Source organism: Rhinoderma darwinii, unplaced genomic scaffold (genome assembly GCF_050947455.1).
Source record: "Rhinoderma darwinii isolate aRhiDar2 unplaced genomic scaffold, aRhiDar2.hap1 Scaffold_94, whole genome shotgun sequence".
In the NCBI taxonomy this organism is placed as follows: domain Eukaryota; kingdom Metazoa; phylum Chordata; class Amphibia; order Anura; family Rhinodermatidae; genus Rhinoderma; species Rhinoderma darwinii.
In genome coordinates this window covers 679,476-691,841 of record NW_027464514.1, presented here as the reverse complement: position 1 = coordinate 691,841, position 12,366 = coordinate 679,476, and the positions used below count along the sequence as shown (strand labels likewise).

Below are 12,366 nucleotides of genomic sequence, written 5' to 3'. Positions count from 1 at the left end.
TGAAACTCTGAACAAATAAATACCAAGTCAGGCAGAGTAAAAAGTACATTTAGATTAAAAATTTACTATTAAAATACAAATCACACAGCTCTTCATGGTAGAGTTTGAGAAGCTGCATAATATACCCTCCTGCTACTTTGCCTAAATAGTGAGCAAATAGAAATTTTTCTACCTAAAATGGCAGAAAACACACCATTTTGGAGATGGAAAGGACGGCTAGAGGGGAAATGGAGGAGGCCGTAGTTTTTTAATTACATTTTTTTCCTTGGTGTTTTTTTTTTCCATTTGCTAACGATTTAGTCAAAGTAGCTCAAAAGTAAATGTCTTTATAATACATGATATTGTAAAGTAATGTAATGGGTAATTTTGGCGCATGCCCGTTTTGAGTAAAAATTTTAGCTTTTTGAGACTTTATGCTGTTTTCGCGTCTTTTCAACTAGTAAGTCGGGACCAGCGGGAGAGCAGATCTCCTGTATGACATATTTAATTTACACCTGCGGATATTATAGCTGACATCTATGCTAACTGGTGTAGATGTCAGTTTGTGCAGCACTGACAACCCAAGTTGCGCCATATTTATTCAGAGCTGTGGGCTTCTTGGAGTATGTTCACATTCAATTTTTTCTTTTCTTCAGAGGTATGCGTTGGGAGAAGTCTCTACGTATACCTCCAACGCAAGGCTGTATAGGCATAGAGTGGGATATATCACCTGAACTCCCCAGGCACAGCGTAACTTTAAGCACTAGGCTCGGAAAGCCCCTGACGTTAGCAACGCTCTGACTGGGGATTCTGCTCCTAGGGAAGCCCCTCACAACACTGTCCATAAATGGACACTGACTTTAGGAGCTTTAAGATGCCAAAATCCAGTGGCGGACACAGACTGCAAAAGGCCCCTGTGCAGATAATGTGCCAGGGCCCCCCCGCCCCCCCCCCAATACCGACAAAGTTACCTAAACATATATATGCATATAAAAATAAACCTTACTAATAAAAATTATGAAGGAAGATTTATATTGTACATTTTATTACCAGTTTAGAACACAAGTAACACATTTTTTTCCGGGTTAAATTCTTATCTAAACTAAGTCCCTAAATGTGGGCAAAGAAAATGAAAAACCTATACTCACCTCCTCCGGCGCCTCCGTTCCCCCTCCGCAGCCCCTATCCCTTTCTGTGTTTACAAAGCTGCTGTGGTGACGCGCGGTCGATGGCACATGACCGCTGCAGCCAATCAATGCCCTCAACAGCGATTTGCTGTGGAACTACTGTCCTCAGCAGCACACCAATGAGGAGTTATTGGCAGCAGCGGTCACGTGCCATCGGCAGCGCGTCACCAGTGCAGCCTTGTACACTTGTAACACAGACCGAGACAGGAGGATGGGGGCTGCGGCGGGTGAACGGAGGCGAGGGAGGAGGTGAGTATAGTTTTTTTATTTTCTTTGCCCACATTTAGAGACTTAGGTTAAATTGAATCATTGAATATAACACAAAGCACTCATGCAACTGAGATGCAATAATTTAGATGATCTTATCATGCTTAGCTTACTGCACTGTTACCTATCAAGCAGGACTGAATCTCAAGATATCTACAGAGGGGGCTGTATGGCGTTATCTACAGGGGGGACTGTATGGCGCTATCAACAGAGGGGGCTGTATGGCGTTATCTACAGGGGGGACTGTATGGCGCTATCTACAGAGGGGTCTGTATGGCGCTATCTACAGGGGGGTCTGTATGGCGCTATCTACAGGGGGGACTGTATGGCGCTATCTACAGGGGGGACTGTATGGCGCTATCTACAGGGGGGACTGTATGGCGCTATCTACAGGGGGGACTGTATGGCGCTATCTACAGGGGGGACTGTATGGCGCTATCTACAGAGGGGGCTGTATGGCGTTATCTACAGGGGGGCTGTATGGCGTTATCTACAGGGGGCTGTATGGTGTTATCTACAGGGGGGACTTTATGGCGTTATCTACAGTGGGGTCTGTATGGCGTTATCTACAGGGGTTCTGTATGGCGTTCCCTACAGGGGGGGTCTGTAGGGAAAGTCATACAGCCCCCCCCTGTAGGGAACGCCATACAGACCCCCCTTTAGGGAACGCCATACAGACCCCCCTGTAGGGAACGCTATACAGCCCCCCCTGTAGGGAACGCTATACAGCCCCCCCTGTAGGGAACGCCTTACAGCCCCCCCCTGTAGGGAACGCTATACAGCCCCCCCCCTGTAGGGAACGCCATACACCCCCAATCACTCAAAAAAATGCGACCTACAGTGTGAAAAGACAAAAGACATGTATCCCCTATCCACAGGATAGGGGATACATGTGTGATCGCTGGCATTGATAGGGAGAGCGGGGGACCGAAAGTCCCCCGAAGTTCTCCATCACTCACCTCTGACTTCCGGTGTCTGCGCAGCTCAAGTGTGACCGGCGCTCCATTCATTTCTACGGAGCTGCCGACACAGACCCCGGAAGTCCGAGGTTTGTGATGGAGAACTTCAGGGGACTTTCGGTCCCCCGTTCTCCCTATCAATGCCAGCGATCACACACGTATCCCCTATCCTGTGGATAGGGGATACATGTCTTATGTTTAATGGCAGAGCGGGGAGATACTCCCTGCTCTGCCGTAGTGTTCCGTGGCATCGCGCTGTAGCAGCCATAGCGGCAGCTAGCGGAGATTCCGGCCAAGGTGGGGGCCCGTGCCGGCAGGTGACGCGGGCCCCCTCATGCCGCGGCCCCGTAGCAGCCGCTACGGCTGCTATAGCAGTAGTTACGCCCCTGTGTTAGGGGGAGTTCACACTGAGTTTTTTTTCGCGAAAAACGTCAGAAAGTGCCTCCCATTGAAATCCATGAAATTTTTCCTGCGAGCAGTAAAAACCGCATGCAGGAAAAAGAAGCGCAATGCCCTTTCTTCGGGCGTTTCTGTCTCTGACTTCCCATTGACAACAATGGCAGGCAGAAAATGCGTTTTTTGCTGCGTTTCCCTGCCCACGGCCCGATGGCCGAAAAACGCCACAAAAAAACGCAATGAAAAACGCGGGAAGTGTTCTACCGGCAGGTCAAAATATGCCTCAAAATTCCGGAAGGAATTATGAGGCAGATTTTTCTACATAAAAACTTCTCCCTTCTGACATGAACTTTTTAACTTCATCTACCTGTCCTCTGCAGTCTGCACGTCCTCCACTCGTCCTGTGTCTGTCCTCCGCTCATCCTATGAGTTCTCCGGCAGTCCTGACTGTACTGTCCAGCCGCCCGAAGTCTTACGTCGCACCGCCCCCTGTCCTCTCCCCTGCCTGAGCGCTCCTCCTACCACCAGCATCGCCGTCCTGTCCTATTCATCTGTGCCAGATTGGCAGTGCAGTGTAGCGGCTATCACCGGGCCCGGGCACCCGCCCCCTCCCTCCCGATTGGTAGTGCAGTGTGGCGGCTATCACCGGGCCCCCGCCCCCTCCCTCCCCTCATGCCTAGTGTTGTGATGCTACTAGGCATGAGGGGGCCCGTGCCGCCAGGCCTGGTACATAAAATGTAATGTGCCTGTCAGGGCGACACGGGCCCCCCCATGCCGCGGGCCCCGTAGCAGCTGCTACGGCTGCTACTGTGGTAGTTACGCCACTGAACGGGCCCCCTTCCCACGCGGGGCCCTTGTGCAGCTGCACCGGCTGCACATGCGGTATGTCCGCCCCTGCCAAAATCCTAGGCCAGAACACTGGCATTGCACTGGCTGGGGATTCCACTCCTGGAGGGAACCCCTGACGTCACTGTCCATATATGGATTCTGCTCCTGTAGGATCCCTTGATGTTACTGTCTGTACATAGACAGTGACATTAGGGGCTTTGTAATGTGAGAATTCCAAGTCGGAGCGTTGGCAGCGCTGTGGCCGGGAATTACGCTTGTAGAGAAAGCCTCTCACTTTACTGTGCATATATGGCTTTAAATATCCATATTTGGCTTTAAACTCTGGAGTCCCCGGCCAGAGCATCGCAAGCACTCACTGGCCGGGAACTCCTGACTTGGGAAAGCCCTTGATGTCACTTTCACTATATGGACAGTGATGTTAAGAGTTTAAAAACCCAGGAATCCATGGCCAGAGAGTCGGCAATGCTCTGGTTAGTGATTACTCTCCTGAAAGGAGCCCCTGATGTCTGTCAATTGTTATGGTAGTAGTCGGATATGACCTTTAATAAATTTAAACCATTTTTTAAAGCTTTAAGAACAAGGTTTGACAATGATAAGTTCTACCCATGTGTATCTAATGCTGATATGTATCCATGCTCCTTACTCATTTTAATATTGTGTGATTGAACTTGGTAACTTGGTATGCTTGGCTGACTGTACTGTATGATCAGAAGTAGTAACTAGATGTTTAAGAATCAGATTCAGATAAGTTTTAGTAATCATACTTAGTTCAACAGATAGAGAGGTCCTACAGGGGAGGACCAAGTCAATGTGAGCTTGAAACTCTGAACAAATAAATACCAAGTCAGGCAGGTTAAAAAGTAAATTTAGATTAAAAAGTTACTATTAAAATACAAACCACACAGCTCTTCAAGGTAGAGTTTGAGAAGCTGCATAATATACCCTCCTGCTACTTTGCCTAAATGGTGAGCAAATATAATTTTTTCTACCTAAAATGGCAGAAAACACACCATTCTGGAGATGGAATGGACGGCTAGAGGGGAAATGGAGGAGGCCGTAGTCTTTTAATAAAATTTTTTTCCTTGGTGTTTTTTTTTTCCATATGCTAACGATTTAGTCAAAGTAGCTCAAAAGTAAATGTCTTTATAATACATGATATTGTAAAGTAATGTAATGGGAAATTTTGGCGCATGCCCGTTTTGAGTAAAAATTTGAGCTTTTTGAGACTTTATGCTGTTTTCGCGTCTTTTTCAACTAGTAAGTCGGGACCAGCGGGAGAGCAGATCTCCTGCATGACATATTTAATTTACACCTGCGGATATTATAGCTGACATCTATGCTAACTGGTGTAGATGCCAGTTTGAGGAGCACTGACAACCCAAGTTGCGCCATATTTATTCAGAGCTGTGGGCTTCTTGGAGTATGTTCACATTAAATTTTTTCTTTTCATCAGAGGTATGCGTCGGGAGAAGTCTCTACGTATACCTCCAATGGAAGGCTGTATAGTCATAGACTGGGATATATCACCTGAACACCCCGGGCACAGCGTTTCTTTAAGCACTAGGCTCGGAAAGCCCCTGACGTTAGCAACGCTCTGACTGGGGATTCTGCTCCTAGGGAAGCCCCTGACAACACTGTCCATAAATGGACACTGACGTTAGGAGCTTTAAGATGCCAAAATCCTAGGCCAGAACACTGGCATTGCACTGGCTGGGGATTCCACTCCTATAGGGAGCCCCTGACGTCACTGTCCATATATGGATTCTGCTCCTGGAGGATCCCTTGATGTTACTGTCTGTACATAGACAGTGACATTAGGGGCTTTGTAATGTGAGAATTCCAAGTCGGAGCGTTGGCAGCGCTGTGGCCGGGAATTACGCTTGTAGAGAAAGCCTCTCACTTTACTGTGCATATATGGCTTTAAATATCCATATTTGGCTTTAAACTCTGGAGTCCCCGGCCAGAGCATCGCAAGCACTCACTGGCCGGGAACTCCTGACTTGGGAAAGCCCTTGATGTCACTTTCACTATATGGACAGTGATGTTAGGAGTTTAAAAACCCAGGAATCCATGGCCAGAGTGTCGGCAATGCTCTGGTTAGTGATTACTCTCCTGGAAGGAGCCCCTGATGTCTGTCAATTGTTATGGTAGTAGTCGGATATGATCTTTAATAAATTGAAACCATTTTTTGAAGCTTTAAGAACAAGGTTTGACAATGATAAGTTCTACCCATGTGTATCTAATGCTGATATGTATCCATGCTCCTTACTCATTTTAATATTGTGTGATTGAACTTGGTAACTTGGTATGCTTGGCTGACTGTACTGTATGATCAGAAGTAGTAACTAGATGTTTAAGAATCAGATTCAGATAATTTTTAGTAATGATACTTAGTTCAACAGATAGAGAGGTCCTATAGGGGAGGACCAAGTCAATGTGAGCTTGAAACTCTGAACAAATAAATACCAAGTCAGGCAGAGTAAAAAGTACATTTAGATTAAAAATTTACTATTAAAATACAAATCACACAGCTCTTCATGGTAGAGTTTGAGAAGCTGCATAATATACCCTCCTGCTACTTTGCCTAAATAGTGAGCAAATAGAAATTTTTCTACCTAAAATGGCAGAAAACACACCATTTTGGAGATGGAAAGGACGGCTAGAGGGGAAATGGAGGAGGCCGTAGTTTTTTAATTACATTTTTTTCCTTGGTGTTTTTTTTTTCCATTTGCTAACGATTTAGTCAAAGTAGCTCAAAAGTAAATGTCTTTATAATACATGATATTGTAAAGTAATGTAATGGGTAATTTTGGCGCATGCCCGTTTTGAGTAAAAATTTTAGCTTTTTGAGACTTTATGCTGTTTTCGCGTCTTTTCAACTAGTAAGTCGGGACCAGCGGGAGAGCAGATCTCCTGTATGACATATTTAATTTACACCTGCGGATATTATAGCTGACATCTATGCTAACTGGTGTAGATGTCAGTTTGTGCAGCACTGACAACCCAAGTTGCGCCATATTTATTCAGAGCTGTGGGCTTCTTGGAGTATGTTCACATTCAATTTTTTCTTTTCTTCAGAGGTATGCGTTGGGAGAAGTCTCTACGTATACCTCCAACGCAAGGCTGTATAGGCATAGAGTGGGATATATCACCTGAACTCCCCAGGCACAGCGTAACTTTAAGCACTAGGCTCGGAAAGCCCCTGACGTTAGCAACGCTCTGACTGGGGATTCTGCTCCTAGGGAAGCCCCTCACAACACTGTCCATAAATGGACACTGACTTTAGGAGCTTTAAGATGCCAAAATCCTAGGCCAGAACACTGACATTGCACTGGCTGGGGATTCCACTCCTGGAGGGAACCCCTGACGTCACTGTCCATATATGGATTCTGCTCCTGTAGGATCCCTTGATGTTACTGTCTGTACATAGACAGTGACATTAGGGGCTTTGTAATGTGAGAATTCCAAGTCGGAGCGTTGGCAGCGCTGTGGCCGGGAATTACGCTTGTAGAGAAAGCCTCTCACTTTACTGTGCATATATGGCTTTAAATATCCATATTTGGCTTTAAACTCTGGAGTCCCCGGCCAGAGCATCGCAAGCACTCACTGGCCGGGAACTCCTGACTTGGGAAAGCCCTTGATGTCACTTTCACTATATGGACAGTGATGTTAAGAGTTTAAAAACCCAGGAATCCATGGCCAGAGAGTCGGCAATGCTCTGGTTAGTGATTACTCTCCTGAAAGGAGCCCCTGATGTCTGTCAATTGTTATGGTAGTAGTCGGATATGACCTTTAATAAATTTAAACCATTTTTTAAAGCTTTAAGAACAAGGTTTGACAATGATAAGTTCTACCCATGTGTATCTAATGCTGATATGTATCCATGCTCCTTACTCATTTTAATATTGTGTGATTGAACTTGGTAACTTGGTATGCTTGGCTGACTGTACTGTATGATCAGAAGTAGTAACTAGATGTTCAAGAATCAGATTCAGATAAGTTTTAGAAATGATACTTAGTTCAACAGATAGAGAGGTCCTATAGTGGAGGACCAAGTCAATGTGAGCTTGAAACTCTGAACAAATAAATACCAAGTCAGGCAGAGTAAAAAGTACATTTAGATTACAAAGTTACTATTAAAATACAAACCACACAGCTCTTCAAGGTAGAGTTTGAGAAGCTGCATAATATACCCTCCTGCTACTTTGCCTAAATGGTAGGCAAATATAAATTTTTCTACCTAAAATGGCAGAAAACACACCATTTTGGAGATGGAAAGGACGGCTAGAGGGGAAATGGAGGAGGCCGTAGTTTTTTAATTAAATTTTTTTCCTTGGTGTTTTTTTTTTCCCATTTGCTAACGATTTAGTCAAAGTAGCTCAAAAGTAAATGTCTTTATAATACATGATATTGTAAAGTAATGTAATGGGAAATTTTGGTGCATGCCCGTTTTGAGTAAAAATTTTAGCTTTTTGAGACATTATGCTGTTTTCGCGTCTTTTCAGCTATTAAGTCGGGACCAGCGGGGGAGCAGATCTCCTGCATGACATATCTAATTTACACCTGCGGATATTATAGCTGACATCTATGCTAACTGGTGTAGATGTCAGTTTGTGCAGCACTGACAACCCAAGTTGCGCCATATTTATTCAGAGCTGTGGGCTTCTTGGAGTATGTTCACATTCAATTTTTTCTTTTCGTCAGAGGTATGCGTCGGGAGAAGTCTCTACGTATACCTCCAACGGAAGGCTGTATAGGCATAGAGTGGGATATATCACCTGAACTCCCCGGGCACAGCGTTACTTTAAGCACTAGGCTCGGAAAGCCCCTGACGTTAGCAACGCTCTGACTGGGGATTCTGCTCCTAGGGAAGCCCCTCACAACACTGTCCATAAATGGACACTGACTTTAGGAGCTTTAAGATGCCAAAATCCTAGGCCAGAACACTGGCATTGCACTGGCTGGGGATTCCACTCCTGGAGGGAGCCCCTGACGTCACTGTCCATATATGGATTCTGCTCCTGGAGGATCCCTTGATGTTACTGTCTGTACATAGACAGTGACATTAGGGGCTTTGTAATGTGAGAATTCCAAGTCGGAGCGTTGGCAGCGCTGTGGCCGGGAATTACGCTTGTAGAGAAAGCCTCTCACTTTACTGTGCATATATGGCTTTAAATATCCATATTTGGCTTTAAACTCTGGAGTCCCCGGCCAGAGCATCGCAAGCACTCACTGGCCGGGAACTCCTGACTTGGGAAAGCCCTTGATGTCACTTTCACTATATGGACAGTGATGTTAAGAGTTTAAAAACCCAGGAATCCATGGCCAGAGCGTCGGCAATGCTCTGGTTAGTGATTACTCTCCTGGAAGGAGCCCCTGATGTCTGTCAATTGTTATGGTAGTAGTCGGATATGACCTTTAATAAATTTAAACCATTTTTTAAAGCTTTAAGAACAAGGTTTGACAATGATAAGTTCTACCCATGTGTATCTAATGCTGATATGTATCCATGCTCCTTACTCATTTTAATATTGTGTGATTGAACTTGGTAACTTGGTATGCTTGGCTGACTGTACTGTATGATCAGAAGTAGTAACTAGATGTTCAAGAATCAGATTCAGATAAGTTTTAGAAATGATACTTAGTTCAACAGATAGAGAGGTCCTATAGTGGAGGACCAAGTCAATGTGAGCTTGAAACTCTGAACAAATAAATACCAAGTCAGGCAGAGTAAAAAGTACATTTAGATTACAAAGTTACTATTAAAATACAAACCACACAGCTCTTCAAGGTAGAGTTTGAGAAGCTGCATAATATACCCTCCTGCTACTTTGCCTAAATGGTAGGCAAATATAAATTTTTCTACCTAAAATGGCAGAAAACACACCATTTTGGAGATGGAAAGGACGGCTAGAGGGGAAATGGAGGAGGCCGTAGTTTTTTAATTAAATTTTTTTCCTTGGTGTTTTTTTTTTTCCCATTTGCTAACGATTTAGTCAAAGTAGCTCAAAAGTAAATGTCTTTATAATACATGATATTGTAAAGTAATGTAATGGGAAATTTTGGCGCATGCCCGTTTTGAGTAAAAATTTTAGCTTTTTGAGACATTATGCTGTTTTCGCGTCTTTTCAGCTATTAAGTCGGGACCAGCGGGAGAGCAGATCTCCTGCATGACATATCTAATTTACACCTGCGGATATTATAGCTGACATCTATGCTAACTGGTGTAGATGTCAGTTTGTGCAGCACTGACAACCCAAGTTGCGCCATATTTATTCAGAGCTGTGGGCTTCTTGGAGTATGTTCACATTCAATTTTTTCTTTTCGTCAGAGGTATGCGTCGGGAGAAGTCTCTACGTATACCTCCAACGGAAGGCTGTATAGGCATAGAGTGGGATATATCACCTGAACTCCCCGGGCACAGCGTTACTTTAAGCACTAGGCTCGGAAAGCCCCTGACGTTAGCAACGCTCTGACTGGGGATTCTGCTCCTAGGGAAGCCCCTGACAACACTGTCCATAAATGGACACTGACTTTAGGAGCTTTAAGATGCCAAAATCCTAGGCCAGAACACTGGCATTGCACTGGCTGGGGATTCCACTCCTGGAGGGAGCCCCTGACGTCACTGTCCATATATGGATTCTGCTCCTGGAGGATCCCTTGATGTTACTGTCTGTACATAGACAGTGACATTAGGGGCTTTGTAATGTGAGAATTCCAAGTCGGAGCGTTGGCAGCGCTGTGGCCGGGAATTACGCTTGTAGAGAAAGCCTCTCACTTTACTGTGCATATATGGCTTTAAATATCCATATTTGGCTTTAAACTCTGGAGTCCCCGGCCAGAGCATCGCAAGCACTCACTGGCCGGGAACTCCTGACTTGGGAAAGCCCTTGATGTCACTTTCACTATATGGACAGTGATGTTAAGAGTTTAGAAACCCAGGAATCCATGGCCAGAGCGTCGGCAATGCTCTGGTTAGTGATTACTGTCCTGGAAGGAGCCCCTGATGTCTGTCAATGGTAGTAGTCGGATATGACCTTTAATAAATTTAAACCATTTTTTAAAGCTTTAAGAACAAGGTTTGACAATGATAAGTTCTACCCATGTGTATCTAATGCTGATATGTATCCATGCTCCTTACTCATTTTAATATTGTGTGATTGAACTTGGTAACTTGGTATGCTTGGCTGACTGTACTGTATGATCAGAAGTAGTAAGTAGATGTTCAAGAATCAGATTCAGATAAGTTTCAGAAATGATACTTAGTTCAACAGATAGAGAGGTCCTATAGGGGAGGACCAAGTCAATGTGAGCTTGAAACTCTCAACAAATAAATACCAAGTCAGGCAGAGTAAAAAGTAAATTTAGATTAAAAAGTTACTATTAAAATACAAACCACACAGCTCTTCAAGGTAGAGTTTGAGAAGCTGCATAATATACCCTCCTGCTACTTTGCCTAAATGGTGAGCAAATAGAAATTTTTCTACCTAAAATGGCAGAAAACACACCATTTTGGAGATGGAAAGGACGGCTAGAGGGGAAATGGAGGAGGCCGTAGTTTTTTAATTACATTTTTTTCCTTGGTGTTTTTTTTTTCCCATTTGCTAACGATTTAGTCAAAGTAGCTCAAAAGTAAATGTCTTTATAATACATGATATTGTAAAGTAATGTAATGGGAAATTTTGGCGCATGCCCGTTTTGAGTAAAAATTTTAGCTTTTTGAGACATTATGCTGTTTTCGCGTCTTTTCAGCTAGTAAGTCGGGACCAGCGGGAGAGCAGATCTCCTGCATGACATATTTAATTTACACCTGCGGATATTATAGCTGACATCTATGCTAACTGGTGTAGATGTCAGTTTGTGCAGCACTGACAACCCAAGTTGCGCCATATTTATTCAGAGCTGTGGGCTTCTTGGAGTATGTTCACATTCAATTTTTTCTTTTCGTCAGAGGTATGCGTTGGGAGAAGTCTCTACGTATACCTCCAACGGAAGGCTGTATAGGCATAGAGTGGGATATATCACCTGAACTCCCCGGGCACAGCGTTACTTTAAGCACTAGGCTCTGAAAGCCCCTGACGTTAGCAACGCTCTGACTGGGGATTCTGCTCCTAGGGAAGCCCCTGACAACACTGTCCATAAATGGACACTGACTTTAGGAGCTTTAACCCCTTCCCGCTCCTTGACGTACTATTACGTCATGGCAGCTGTATCGTTCGCGCTCCATGCCGTAATAGTACGTCTCGGGAGTAACGGCCGTTTCGGCCGTCCTCCCGACACATACAGGAGCTGTGACGCTGCTGTCTTGTTCAGCAGCTGTCACAGCTCCTACAGCGGGGACCGATCGCTGTGTCCCCGCTGATTAACCCCTTAAAAGCCGCGTTCTATAGAGATCGCGGCTTTTTAGGGGTTAAGCTGCCATCGCCGGCCTGCTACGCGATAGCGGCCGGCGATGGTGACTATGGCAACCGGACACCAAACAATGGCGTCCGGCTATGCCATAGACGGAAGCCTAGTGGGTCCTGACAACGTCAGGACCCACTATGCTTGCTGTCAGTGAGTAGCTGACAGTTCTAATACACTGCACTACGCATGTAGTGCAGTGTATTAGAATAGCGATCAGAGCCTCCTGCCCTCATGTCCCCTAGTGGGACAAAGTAATAAAGTAAAAAAAAAGTTAAAAAAAGTTGTGTAAAAATAAGAAAATAAAAGATTTTAAAGTATTAAAA

At 44.8% G+C, this 12,366-nt stretch overlaps 1 long non-coding RNA gene across 1 annotated transcript in view; it reads left to right on the top strand.

Moving 5' to 3' along the window:
* LOC142733344 (uncharacterized) overlaps positions 1-12,366 on the top strand; it is a 176,607-nt gene that overhangs the window by 102,591 nt on the left and 61,650 nt on the right. The gene's annotated exons all lie outside the window — the stretch shown is intronic.